Raw genomic sequence first — 13,301 nt, forward strand, 5'->3', positions numbered from 1 at the left:
GATGATAAAGTTCATTACGATTAAAATATGGCCCATTTGGGGTGCCTGGGTGGCTCAGTCAGTTGGGTGTCTGACTCTTGGTTTTTGCTCGGGTCGTGATCTCAGGGTTATGGGATTGAGCCCTGCATTACAGAGTCTTCTTGGGATTCTCTCCCTGTCTTTCTCCCTCCCCATCTGCCCCTCCCTCCCTCTAGGATAAATAAATAAAATCTTTAAAAAATGTGGCCAATTTGAAGGACTATAAAATTCACAAGGTATCTCAGTTACTAGAGTTACCCCAGAGCTCTAAAACTTAATAAAGCCAGGAAGTTGAGTGAATATTTGGAGAATTAGATATCTAATTGTCAGGAGTTGGATAAGCATGGTCATGCCCTGTTGTAAATATTGGAAAATATGTAAGTATCTGAAAGCTTGGAGACAGGCATCATAAACTGTCTTATCAGTGGTCTGGTTTCTGTTTTGAGTTACAGCCTGGGACCCTTTTCTACTGGGAACCACCTGTTCCTGGCTTTGTTGATCTTTGGATTTCCCCAGCTCTCAGTCCCTTTCAGTTTTGAAATGAAACCTACCCCAGAGGGTGAGGTCAGGTACTGAGAAGACTTTGACAGCTCACACCAGGTTGTTTTTTTCTAGAGTCTGGTATGTGACTGTGTGAAGTGTAAGGCTCAGCAGGCTGTGATATAGACTGATTGATGGTGAATCAGCTGTTGGGTAAGGGCCAGGTAGTGCTATTTCTTTGGGTAATCAGGAAAACATGTAGACCAAATATGTTGTCTTTCATCTTTAGACAGTTGAAAGTTAAGAGTACAGTCATCAGAGATCTGCCATGATCTTGCTGCCTTTGGTTTACTGAAGAAGGAAAGGCATTATTTCAGTGTCTTTTCTCCTCGTTTTTAGAGCCTCCTTTCTTTTCAGGAAGGAGCCAAGTCCTTGGCTTCTTTCTGCTGCTCCAGCTTCTAAACGTTTATACTGTGCCTCCTGGAATTGCTGCTTTGATGTGAAGTGACTCCTCTAGATACCCCTAGACACACATACCCCCATGTCCTGACCCCAAACCCTTCACAGAATTTGGCTTCCCTCTTCCCTTTGTTGTGAAACCGGTTTCCATGATACTCTAGCGCTTTGCTTGGAATCTTTATAAGCAGTACTGGCTCTTTCTTTAACTCACCCCATACCACTTCCCCCTGATTTTGCCTGACTGTCCCCCAGCCACATCCCTCAGTACTACAAAGCTGCTTGTAGACCTTCAAGTACCTTTTTTCTATTGAGATTTTTACTGGCCAGCAAGGCCACCTGATTCCTGTCCTTAAGGTTGGCATCTATACTCATTCTCCCATGGTGGTGGTGGTGGTTGTTTTTTTAAGATTTTATTTTTTTAAGTAATCTTTGCATAAATATGGGGCTCAAACTCACAACCCCAAGATCAGGAGACGCATGTTCTACTGACTGAGCCAGCCAGGTGCCCCATGTTTGTTTAAGACTTTGGTGTCTGACCTCTCTTCCTGGGACTCTGGCCCAGGCTAGGGGATTGATGGTCAGGCTTGGCCTGGGTCTAGTGATTCAGGGTAGACCATGGAATTAGGGAGCTTCCTGTTAATATCTTAGATGTGGGGAGATGGGAAGCCTTAAGATCTGAACACCAAGGCCATTGGGAGTGGAAGGGACAGAGAAAATTTAGCATCTGAAACAATGGATATCCTTTGTAGGCTCCCTCTTCTCCCATTTGTAGGCTCCCATTTAAAAAAAAAAAAAGGTTTTTTAGAACAGTTTTAGGTTCACAGCTAAATTGAAGGGAAGATACAAACATTCCCGTTATTACTGTACTTAAGTAAGCTCTGTGCCCAAGGTGGGGCTCAAACTCACGACCCTGAGGTCAAGAATCACATGCTCTACCTACCAACTGAGCCAGTCAGGCGCCCTGAGATTCCCATTATTTTTTGAAAAATTGATCTTTAGCTTTATAGGGAATGTAGTAACATAATCTAAAAAAAATTAAAATCTGTAGATATTTTGAATTCTCCTGCTCCCCCCACACCCATTTCAGTTATTTTTGTATTCCTCAGAGGTGGTAACCTGTTAGTGTTTGGAATTTGTACATACCAGACTTTTTTCTCTGTGTTTACATACATAATGTATGAACCCAGAAAAGTGTTATTTTTGTGTCTTATTTATACAAATGGGGTCACATTTTATGGATCATTTTGGTATTTCTTTGATTCAGTAAAGTGCCTTGACAATATTTCATATTGGTACATAAAGATACTTCTCATTGATTTTGGCTACTGTATAATATTTTCTAGTATAGATATGCTGTATTTAGCTATTTTCCTATTGAGAGACATTAAGGTATTTCCATTTTTTTGTTGTTATAAAGGATTCTTATTGTGTTTTAAGTGTCAGCGTTCTCTTCCTAGGCCTTTTATTTTCTCATACTCTTCCTGGGTGATCTCAACCCTTCTGACAGCTCCACTTAACCATCTACATATGGATGATGCCCAAATCTTTCTCCAGACCAGTGTCCAGCTTGCTCATGTGGACAGCATCACGGGGATGTTTTGCATACTCGCCATCATGCAGCCTCCTGCTTTTCCCACTTGCCTCATCCAGTGTCCTGTCACATGGTAAATAGCTTGCAGTTATTAGGCCCAAAGGCTAGTAGTTATTGTCACACTTCCCTTTCCTTCCACAGTCAACAACCAGCCTGTCACTGGGACTTTTCCTCCGTAGTGTTTCTTGGATCCAGTTGCTTTCTTTCCTTCTTCATTGCTACTACCTTGTACCTTAGTTTTATGACTTATAAAAGAGAATACTTGTGAATATTAAATAAATTAATAACATGTAAAATGTTTAGAAAAATAGATCAGCACCCAGTAAGTGCTATGTGAATGTTGGTTGTTGTCATCATCATCATCATCATTGTTGTTGGGTTCTTCTCATCTTAGTGTACATAATACATTTTCATCTCTACCTCCAGTCTTGATTTTATCCTTCCCCACCTTCATTTCACTCTGCACATTGCAGTCAGAGTGATCTTTCTAATATATATGAATGATCATGGTCTAACTTTCCTGCTTAAAAAACTTCAGTGATCTTGCCATTGGACTTTTACATGAATTGTCACCCCCACCTAGAAGGCTTTTTCCCTTGATCTTTTAATTACTGTTTTTTGGGGTTTGTTGTTGTTTTGTTTTGAGGTATATGTTTTTATTTATTTTTATTTTTTCTAAAGGTGTTATTTATTTGACAGAGAGAGAACACAAGCAGGGGGAGCAGCAGCGGGAGAGGGAGAAGTAGGCTCCCCACTGAGCAGTGAGCTCGATGCAGCTCGATCCCAGGACCCTGGGATCATGACTTGAGCCAAAGGCAAACACTTAACCGACTGAGCCATCCAGACGCCCTGAGATCTCTGTTTTTAAATGTCATGTCCTCAGAAAGGCCCTCCCCTGACCACCTAATTATTCCAAAGTAGCCACCCATATCCTTTCTATCACATAACCTATTTTAATTCTTTCCATAGCACTTATTAATATGTGATATTTTTCTAGTTTATCCATGTATTTGTTTATATAGTCTCCTTCAATTAATTTTTATTTATTTATTTATTTTTTTAAGTAGGCTGCACGCCCAGCCTCAGATCAAGAGTTGCAAGCTTTACTGACTGAACCAGCCAGGCACCCCTGGTCTCCTCCAGTTAGAATTAAATTCTCTGAGAACAGGGATGTTGTCTGTTTTATTCACTGTTATATTTCTAGTATGGATAACAATGTCTGGTACATTGTAGGCACTCAGTGAATACTTGTGAATTATAAAACAGTTTCATATGTCTTATGAGGCCCTTTTTGGTCTCTCCAGCATCTTCTGCTTCAGGACACCCTCTGCTTTGGCCTCTCCATCCCCCAGCTCATCTCTTCAGATGTGTTTTCTTGCTGCAAGACCTTTGCATATGCTGTTTCCTCTACTTAGAACACTTCTTTTTTTTTAAAAGATTTTATTTATTTATTTGAGAGAGAGAGAATGAGAGAGAGACATGAGGGGGGGAGGGTCAGAGGGAGAAGCAGACTCCCCGCAGAGCAGGGAGCCCGATGCGGGACTCAATCCAGGGACTCCAGGATCATGACCCGAGCCGAAGGCAGTCACCCAACCAACTGAGCCACCCAGGCGCCCCTAGAACACTTTTCCTCAAGCGCCCAGCCACTGCCTGGGTATCTCCTATTTATCCTTCAAATTTCACCTTAGGTGTAACTTCACTTGACTGCCCTTCTTAGTCTTACAGCTCTACATGCATTACCTTTAATTATACATACTGTAATTATTTGTCTGTCTCCCTCACTAGATGGTAAGTTTTGTTGGGCAAAGGCCTATGTCTTGCTCACCATGTATTCTTAGTCGTAACCGCTGTGGGCTGGAAGCATCTCTTGAGGTGGGGTGCTGGGTAGGGCTACCCAGACTACCAATTGAGTGCTAAGAAGGTGCGTCTTCGAATGCCAGGGTAAGGTCTAGGCATTTGGCCCTGGCTCATTGTCATTCTCCATCTTTGGTGATTTCAGTGTTTGCCTGGATGAACTATCTAACATGCTTGAGAGGAATCATCTAATACACTTGTCTCTCTCTGAGACGTATTCATAAAAATCAGTGTAGCTGGGGGGCACCTGAGTGGCTCAGTTGTTAAGTGTCTGCCTTCAGCTCAGGTCATGATCCCAGGGTCCTGGGATCGAGCCCCACATTGGGCTCTCTGCTCAGCGGGAAGCCTGCTTCTCCCTCTCCCACTCCCCCTACTTGTGTTTCCTCTCTCGCTGTCTCTCTCTGTCAAATAAATAAATAAAAATCTTAAAAAAAAAAAAAAAAAATCAGTGTAGCTGGCAGAGGACTTGCCCATGAATGGGGCCTGAGTGCTGAGGATAAAAGTTGGGGATCTGGGTAGGCAGATTATTTACTCTGAGTGGCTGATGGCAGAATAACTGAGAGTGGAGTGGAATTCTAAGCAAGGAAGGAAGCAAAAGGCCTTAGGGATAAGGTGAGGCAAAGATGAAACAGGAAGCTGAATCATTAAGTCAGAAACCTAGAGAATCAGGATAATGGGTGGAGTGTATGAAAGGACAGGGCAAGCAGTTCACGATTAGGGCCATAAATAATCTTGGGGATTACTTAAATCATCTTTTGGCATTCTTACCTCTTTAGTGTGGAACCAGCTTTTGGATTAGAAGAAGGATCAGGTAGTTGACATATAAAGGTTTGAGCTAGATTGCATATTACTTTGTATTTTATGTGTTAATTACCTGAAAGTCAAATCCTCAGAAATCCTACTGTACCTTTTCCCCCACGCTTCAGTTTCTGCTCCCTCTTAAATATACTAGGTTTAACTAGCTAATTTTTGAAAAAGTTTCCTGTATAGAAGCCTGTAGCAATCCTGGTGTTCCTCTAAGGTAGGCTGAGGATACTCCCTTCAGGTAGGGTGAGCACTCCTTCAGGCTGTACCTCCTCCCACCAGATCATGCATAGGAGCTGGCCTTAGCAGCCTCAGGAATTCAGGACTCTGCCTAGCCTGAATCTGTGGATTTCTCTCTGAATTTTGGGGAGGGACATGGGAGTGTAAAATATAGGGTGGTATTCTATCAGTGAGGCATAGTAGGAGTAGTAGAAGATTGGCTGGGTGTGCATAGATGGAGGATCTGAAGGTGTATAGGCAGTGGGCTTCAAAGATTCTGACCTGGAATGGTCCTTGAATTTATGGCAGTATTAGGTTGTTTTAATGTGTCAAGTAGAGAATCTTGGTGAGTGGTGCCTGTCATTAGCCCTTGGAGGTGTTCTGTATATTTTTCTGTGTGGCCTGGAGGTCTTCTATAGACTGACTGGTAGCTGGCATCTTGGTGGGTGCTTGGTGAGGGGGAATCATGGGGATAGGAACAGTACATACTGAAGAGAGGTATATTCTCTTTTGAAGGTTGGATAGAGTGATTGTGTGCACATCCTGGGCAGTCTAAGGGACTTAGAGCCCCTGCTCCCTGTCTTTGACTCCTCTTGTTCTCTAAGCCTCATGCTCTGATGTCCTGCCTTTTATTTTCTGCTTTGGTACCTTCAAATTTCATAATCCGTTCTGACTCCTCTTTCTAGATTACTCCATGTCCAGCTTGATTCTTGGTTCTACATGGTCCCCTAATTTTGACATTGCCAGCCAACTTCATGGAGGGCCTTCTCCATTAGTCCTGTTTGTAGAACTGTGATTTTGAAGCCTTAATGCATCAGAAATACCCATGGGGGCAAAAGAGGAGCATGCTGGATACTTATTTAAAATGCAGATTCCTGGGGCGCCTGGGTGGCTCAGTCGTTAAGCATCTATCTGCCTTCGGCTCAGGTCATGGTCCCAGGGCCCTGGGATCCAGCCCCGCATTGGGCTCCCTGCTCCGCGGGAAGCCTGCTTCTCCCTCTCCCACTTCCCCTGCTTGTGTTCCCTCTCTCGCTGTGCCTCTCTCTGTCAAATAAAAAAAAAAAGATTTAAAAAAATAAATAAAATGCAGATTCCTGGGGGTGCCTGGCTGGCTCAATCAGAAGAGCATGTGACTCTTTTTTTAAAAAAGATTTTATTTATTTATTTGACAGAGAGAAACACAGTGAGAGAGGGAACACAAGCAGGGGGAGTGGGAGAGGGAGAAGCAGGCTCCCCGCTGAGCAGAGAGCCCGATGTGGGGCTCGATCCCAGGACCCTGGGATCATGACCTGAGCCGAAGGCAGATGCTTAACGACTGAGCCACCCAGGCGCCCCGAGCATGTGACTCTTGATCTTGGGGTTATGAGTTTGAGCCTCATGTTGGGTGTAGACCTTACTTAAAAAAATAAAAAAGTAAAATGCAAATTTCCGACCTCTTCTCCCTAGCTTTTCTGATTCAGTAGGTATAAGGTGGTGATCAGGAATCTGCATTTTGATTGGCCTCCCAGATGACTTTGACTACAGTCATCATCTGCAGACCATATTTGGAGACACTGACAGAGGATTCTGCTGACCTCCCATCCCTAAAGGGGAAGAATAGGGTTTTGAACCCTTTACTTGGATTTAAAGGTCCTAGGAAACTTAGTCTGTCATCCAGTGGGAATAATGGATAACTATCTCTATGTACCAGCATCTCATCTCGTTGCCACAGTAGATGCAGAGCCAGATGAGGTGTAGAAGGCCTTAATGACTAACCCATGGCAGGTCAGCACCTCTGGGATTTACAGGAAGCTTTAACTTTGGACTCAGAAAACAGGCTAGAACATGGACCCTGAAGGCTATCGGTTGCACTGCAGATTTTCTCTAGGGTGCCTCTCTTTTCCTGTGCACATTGACCCTGTCCTAGTGTAGGCGGTCTTTATTTGGTTCCCAAGCTGTCTTCACTCCCTGTTGTGCCCATCCTATACACAGCTGCCACTATCCTCCTATAAGACAACCCAACCTTGTCTCTCCTTTTCAAGTCCTCTGTTGCATTCCTGTTACCTATATGATCAAGTCCAAATGTCTTAGGTTGGAATACATAGTCTTACACAATTTGGCCCAAATTGTGGCCTATAAGATCAAGGAAGATCTGGTCCCTGCCTTTTTCTCAAGTCTTAATCCCAAGCCCTTCTCTCATCTCCTGCGGCACCCTTACCTGCTCGTAGTTCCTTGATCTCTTCTTCTATTCTCTGGTTTCAGAGCCTTTGTAGTGCTCTAGCCTCTGCCTAAAACAGTCTTTACCCTGCTCTTCACCTCATTAACTATCCTTACTTTTAAGTGTCAGTTAAACATTATCTCCTCTTAGAAGTCTTTTCTGGCCACTCTATACAAAGCAACTCCATGTTACTTTTTATCTTCATACCTCATTTGTTTCCGTTAGATCACTTACTGCTTTTTACTAGTTTGTCTTTCTCTCCTATTAGATTATAAGTTCCATGAAGGTAGGGACCTTCTTGCTCGTGGTTATATATTCAGTGCCTAGAGGCACTCAGGGAGTATTTGTTGACCATAAATTACTTTTCACCTTCTTGTTAGTAGCTGTGTGGGTGCTTTGTGGCCCTGCACAACTCTCACCCTTTGCATGTGTTGTTGCCTCTGCTGGAAGCACCCTTTCTCTCATCAGCTGGTCAGATTTTTTTCTTGTCTTTTTCCATTTCTCTAAGCAAGTCTTTGACTTCCCCAAGCAGTGCTAGTTCAATAGAGGCAGCTTTTTGGTTCTCTCGAATGGACTTCTTGCCCTATGTAGTGATTTCATCTATGTAAGAGATAGATGGTATTGCCCTTGGTTTATAGGTGATAAGCCAGAAGCTCTAAAAGGTGGATTAACTTGTAAATGGCAGAACTGAGATTCTAGCCCCACTGTAGAGCCCTCACTCATTCTACCTTGCTGTGATCTAAAAGAAACCAAATAGCAGACCCAGAGACACTGAAATGAAAGAGATGTTTTTTTATTTGGGTAATGAAAGTGTGTGTGTGTGTATAGTTTATTTATTTGTCTTACACTTTTTTAGAGTTAAACACAGTAAAAGGTGTACTATTAATAAGCCGTTTATAAGGATGATGGAGTAAAGGGTAACCAGAATATTCAGAGGACAATATGTATTTCATGTGTTTTCTTGATCATCTTTGGTGACATGACACAGTCAACATATACCCTAGTAGAAATAAGTCAAGGTGAAACACTATTAAATTCAAACCAAAGCAAGTATCAATGATCATTAATAGTTGCTTGGAGGATATATAAAGAGTTAAATCTGAACATTTTTGTTGAGGGAAAAAATATGCAAAATTGGTATGCATAGTCTTTAACACATTTTGCTTAAAAATACATCTTACTATATATTGTTAAGATACTAGTTGAATAGGGATGCATGGGTGGCTCAGTCGTTAAGCATCTGCTTTTGTTTCGGGTCATGATCCCAGGGTTCTGGGATTGAGCCCCGCGTTGGGCTCCCTGCTCAGTGGGGAGCCTGCTTCTCCCTCTGCCTCTGCTGCTCCCCCTGCTTGTACTCTCTCTCTCCGACAAATAAATAAAATCTTAAGAAAAAAAAAAGATACTAGTTGAATAAATTGTAGTGAATATTGCCATATTATGTCGCTGTTAAAAAGAATGACACATACAGGCATGTACACACTCACACCCTGATATGGAACAATCTCTAAGATCTGTTATTAAGAGGAAACTAAGGCAAAGTGCAGAATAGTGTTTGTGGCATGCTAGTAGTAGTATTTGTGTGAAAAAGGGGGAGGATTCTATCTACTTATTATGCCCAGATTACCTCTTGTTTGTTTTGTTATTGTTTTTGTTTTGTTTTTAAAAATGTATTTATTTGAGAGAGAGAATGTGCATGTGTGAGAGAGAGAAAGTGGGGGGAGGACCAGAGGGAGAGGGAGAGAATCTCTAGCAGATTCCCCACTGAGCATGCAGAGCCCATTGTGGGGTTCAGTCTCATGACCCTGAGATAATGACCAGAACTGAAATCAAGAGTTGGATGCTTGGGCGCCTGGGTGGCTCAGTTGGTTAAGCGACTGCCTTCGGCTCAGGTCATGATCCTGGAGTCCCTGGATCAAGTCCCGCATCGGGCTCCCTGCTCGGCAGGGAGTCTGCTTCTCCCTCTGACCCTCCCCCCTCTCATGTGCTTGCTCTCTCTCATTCTGTCGCTCTCAAATAAATAAATTAAAAAAAAAAAAAAATCTTTAAAAAAAAAAAGAGTTGGATGCTTAACTGACTGAACCACCCAGACACCCCAAGTTTTATAAATGTTTAAGTACTTCGCTTTACCCTATAAATATGATCCTGAAAAGTTGAATGTAAATGTGTGTGTGTGTGGTGTGTGTGTCAACAGGGACGGGCTGGGGAAGCATCAAGTTGTATCTCTAAACTTCACAGGAAAGAGGAAGAAGGAAGATCCTTTTTGTCTAGTGAATGATCCCTAACTTAATATATTTGGACTTTTGTGTATGACATTTTTCTTGAAGTAAAACACATCTCTACTGAGAATGGAACAAAAAAAGGGGAGATTCTGTTTGAAATTGAAGATACCTGTGTATGTCAGGATACCCACTATTTGTCTCTTCTTCCTGTTCATGCACTAGAAATCTTGGAGCCCCCCTTTTATAATGTTTCCTGTGTGTTGATTTTGTCTTTCCAAATGGAGTAAGTTCTTGAAGGTGGGAGACATATTTTATGATTATATCTTATAGTGACAAGCATAATAGAAGTTGCTCAGTAACTACATATTCAAGGAAGAAAAGAGGGGGGTGGAGAGAGAAAGAGGCTCCTCTATCAAAGAGATGATTGCTTTTGGATTTTCTCTGACTGTCTTGTTCTCTTTACTAGTAAAGAATTTCTTCCACTTGTAGACTAAGTGTGTTGGAGGATTTCGTGTGTGTGTGTGTGTGTGTGTGTGTGTGTTGGAGGGATATTCCCTGCTGAAAGCCCAGGAAAGAGCAGAAGCTGGAATGGGGCATGAAGGCTGTTGACCTAATGGTGCGTAATGAGACTTCTGTGTTGTAGCCCTGAGGAGAATCTCAGATTTCTGACCTGTTCCTAATTTCAAGCTTGGGTATTCAACTGTCAGCAGGGCAACTGGACCTGTATGTGCCATAGACTTCCTAAACTTAGTAGCATGTGGTAGGAATGTTTGATTAAAGTGATTTGTTGTTTTTGGTGAGAGTATGTGAAAACTCTTAACATTGGGCCTTGTGTATTGTTGGTATCCAAGAGGTGACAGAGAGTATGTGAGAAATATTTTGAAACTGTTAAGTCTTTCCTTAGGTCCCCTGCCTCTGTTCACGTGCCTCCTACTCTCAGGCTAAATAGGAGATAAAAACATGGATTCCACCTTTGGGAAGTTGCCAATTCTTTACTGGTGGCTTTATGCTCAGGCAAGAGGTGTAATTGGCTTCCACATATCTGACAGCAAGTATATCTAGACCCTGTTCACCAGGTTACTCAAAACCTTACCCCAGACTGAAAATGTCACCTTGGGCAACATTCTTGGTAGGGACCTAGGCTTGAGCATCTTAGTAGGGAAGGCTGTGAATCTCTAGGGTAGTCATGCAAGGTGGTGAGTGTATGGGATTGGACATGAGTTTAACTTAGCCAGGGTAGCTTGTTGGGTGTAGCTATGGAGGAAGGGATAAAGTAGGGAGTGAAATGGACTCAGCTCTGTGTCATTTCTGCTCCTAGGAAGATGTAGGCACTTGTGTGCCAGGGGCAGAGCTCTGGACTGCTGTGGCTAGTCACTTCCCTTTGAGAGTCAGTCTTACCCCTGGCTGCCCTGCAAGGCATTTGGGGTTTAGAAGGAGATGAAACGGAATCTGAATCAGATAGCCTTGCTTCAGATCTTTTTTTTTTTTTTTTAAGATTTTATTCGTTTGAGAGAGAGAGCACAAGTAGTAGGAGAAGCAGAGGGAGATGGAGAAGCGGACCCCCTGCCTAGCTGGAGCCCGACATGGGACATGAGACTCAATCCCAGGACCTGGAGATCATGACCCAAGCTGAAGGCAGACGCCCAACCATCTGAACCATCTAAGCGTCCCAGCCTTGCTTCAAATCTTACAGATCTGCAAGGAGGAAGTGTGCGTCCTAGGATCTGTTTCCCATGTGCTGAAATAAGGAATCCCATCCAGGTGTATGGAGGTTTCCCTCCATCCTTCTTAGGCCCCTTCAGCTTGCCTTGATCTTAAGCTTTGATCCTTTTCGCACTATCACTGGCCTGGCATCTGGAAAGAGGAGGGAGAAGGGTGAGGAAGGAAGGGGAGAGTTAAAGAACTTGTAGGGGTAGGTGGATTTGTGGTCCTTAAATCCTTTCTGGAACAAAGTGTAGGGGGTGACTCACTTGGTTGGGATCTGACTTTTTTTTTTTTAAGATTTTATTTATTTTTTGACGGAGAGAGACAGCGAGAGAGAGAACACAAGCAGGGGGAGTGGGAGAGGGAGAAGCAGGCTTCCCGCCGATTAGGGAGCCCGATGTGGGGCTGGATCCCAGGACCCTGGGATCATGACCTGAGCTGAAGGCAGACGCTTAACGACTGAGCCACCCAGGCGCCCCAAGCATCTGACTTTTGATTTTAGCTCAAGTCATGATCTCGGGGTGTGGAGCCTGTTTGGGATTTTCTCTCCCTCTCCCTCTGCGCCCCTCCCCACAAGAAATAAATAGATGAAAGTGTAGTAGGTGTGGGGAGAAGGATGAGCACGGTGGAGAACAAATAAAGGCTGCCGGCACCACTGGTCTGCCTGGACCCTTGGTTGGTATTATCAAATTCTTCCTGTGTTGTTCCTCTATCCCATTTAAGGCATAAGCATGTATACACATGTAATTTCATATCAATGGAATCATACCTTAATACTGTTTTTCTTCTTTATACCATTTTGTAATCTTTTTTCACCTTTTCCCCCACTTTATTGAGATATAATTGGCATATAACATTGTGTAGGTTTAGGGTGTACAATATGATGATTTGAAACACATATATATTTTTAAATTATTATCACAATATGGTTAACACATCCATCACCTGACATAGTTCCCTATTTTTTGTGCGTGTGGTGAGAATCTTTTCTCATTTTGTAGTTTGTTGTAGACTCCTTATTATGTAAATAAATGTAGAATAAATGGCTAAATTATATTTTAATGTGAGGATGTACCATAATGCTTTTTATTTTTTAATATTTAATCTGTTCATCTGATCTGTTATCTATGGGGCCTTCCCTGACTCCCTTACTTAAAATTGTAGCAAACCCCCTTTCTTTCCTAACTCCCGTCTCTCCTTTATTTTTCTCTATGGCATTTAACACCACTTGATATACTGTATACTTTTCTTATTTGTTTATTGCCCAATATCTTCCATTAGAATGTAAGCTCCATGAAGACAGATTTTTTTTTCTTCTTTTTTTATTCACTGCTCTCTAGCTGTTACGTAGGACAGTTCCTGGTTGGTATTCAGTAAATATTTGTTGAATGAATGAACTTGTTGGACTTTTGGTGTATTTGTTGGACTTTTTATTTGCAGTATTTTTTTTTTTAAGTGATCTCTACAACCCAGTGTGGGGCTCAAACTCAGGACCCTGAGATCAAGAGTTGCACACTATTGACTGAGCCAGCCAGGTGCCCCTATTTGCAGTATTTTTGTTATTATATACATTCTGTGATAAACACCCTGTATATAATCTTTATACACTTGTCTACTTATCTCCTTAGGATAAATTCTAAGAAATAGAATGGATCAGTTAAAGGATACGCACATTTAAAAATTTTTTTTTTTTAAGATTTTATTTATTTGACAGAGACACAGCAAGAGAGGGAACACAAGCAGGGGGAGTGGCAGA

The 13,301-nt window shown here is 42.4% G+C and overlaps 1 protein-coding gene across 1 annotated transcript in view; it reads left to right on the plus strand.

Annotated features, from left to right (window-relative positions):
• The window catches only part of ASPRV1 (aspartic peptidase retroviral like 1), a 109,199-nt gene that overhangs the window by 14,121 nt on the left and 81,777 nt on the right, over positions 1-13,301 (plus strand). The window lies entirely within an intron of this gene.

Source organism: Phoca vitulina, unplaced genomic scaffold, assembly GCF_004348235.1.
Source record: "Phoca vitulina isolate PV1807 unplaced genomic scaffold, GSC_HSeal_1.0 scaffold12, whole genome shotgun sequence".
Lineage (NCBI taxonomy): Eukaryota > Metazoa > Chordata > Mammalia > Carnivora > Phocidae > Phoca > Phoca vitulina.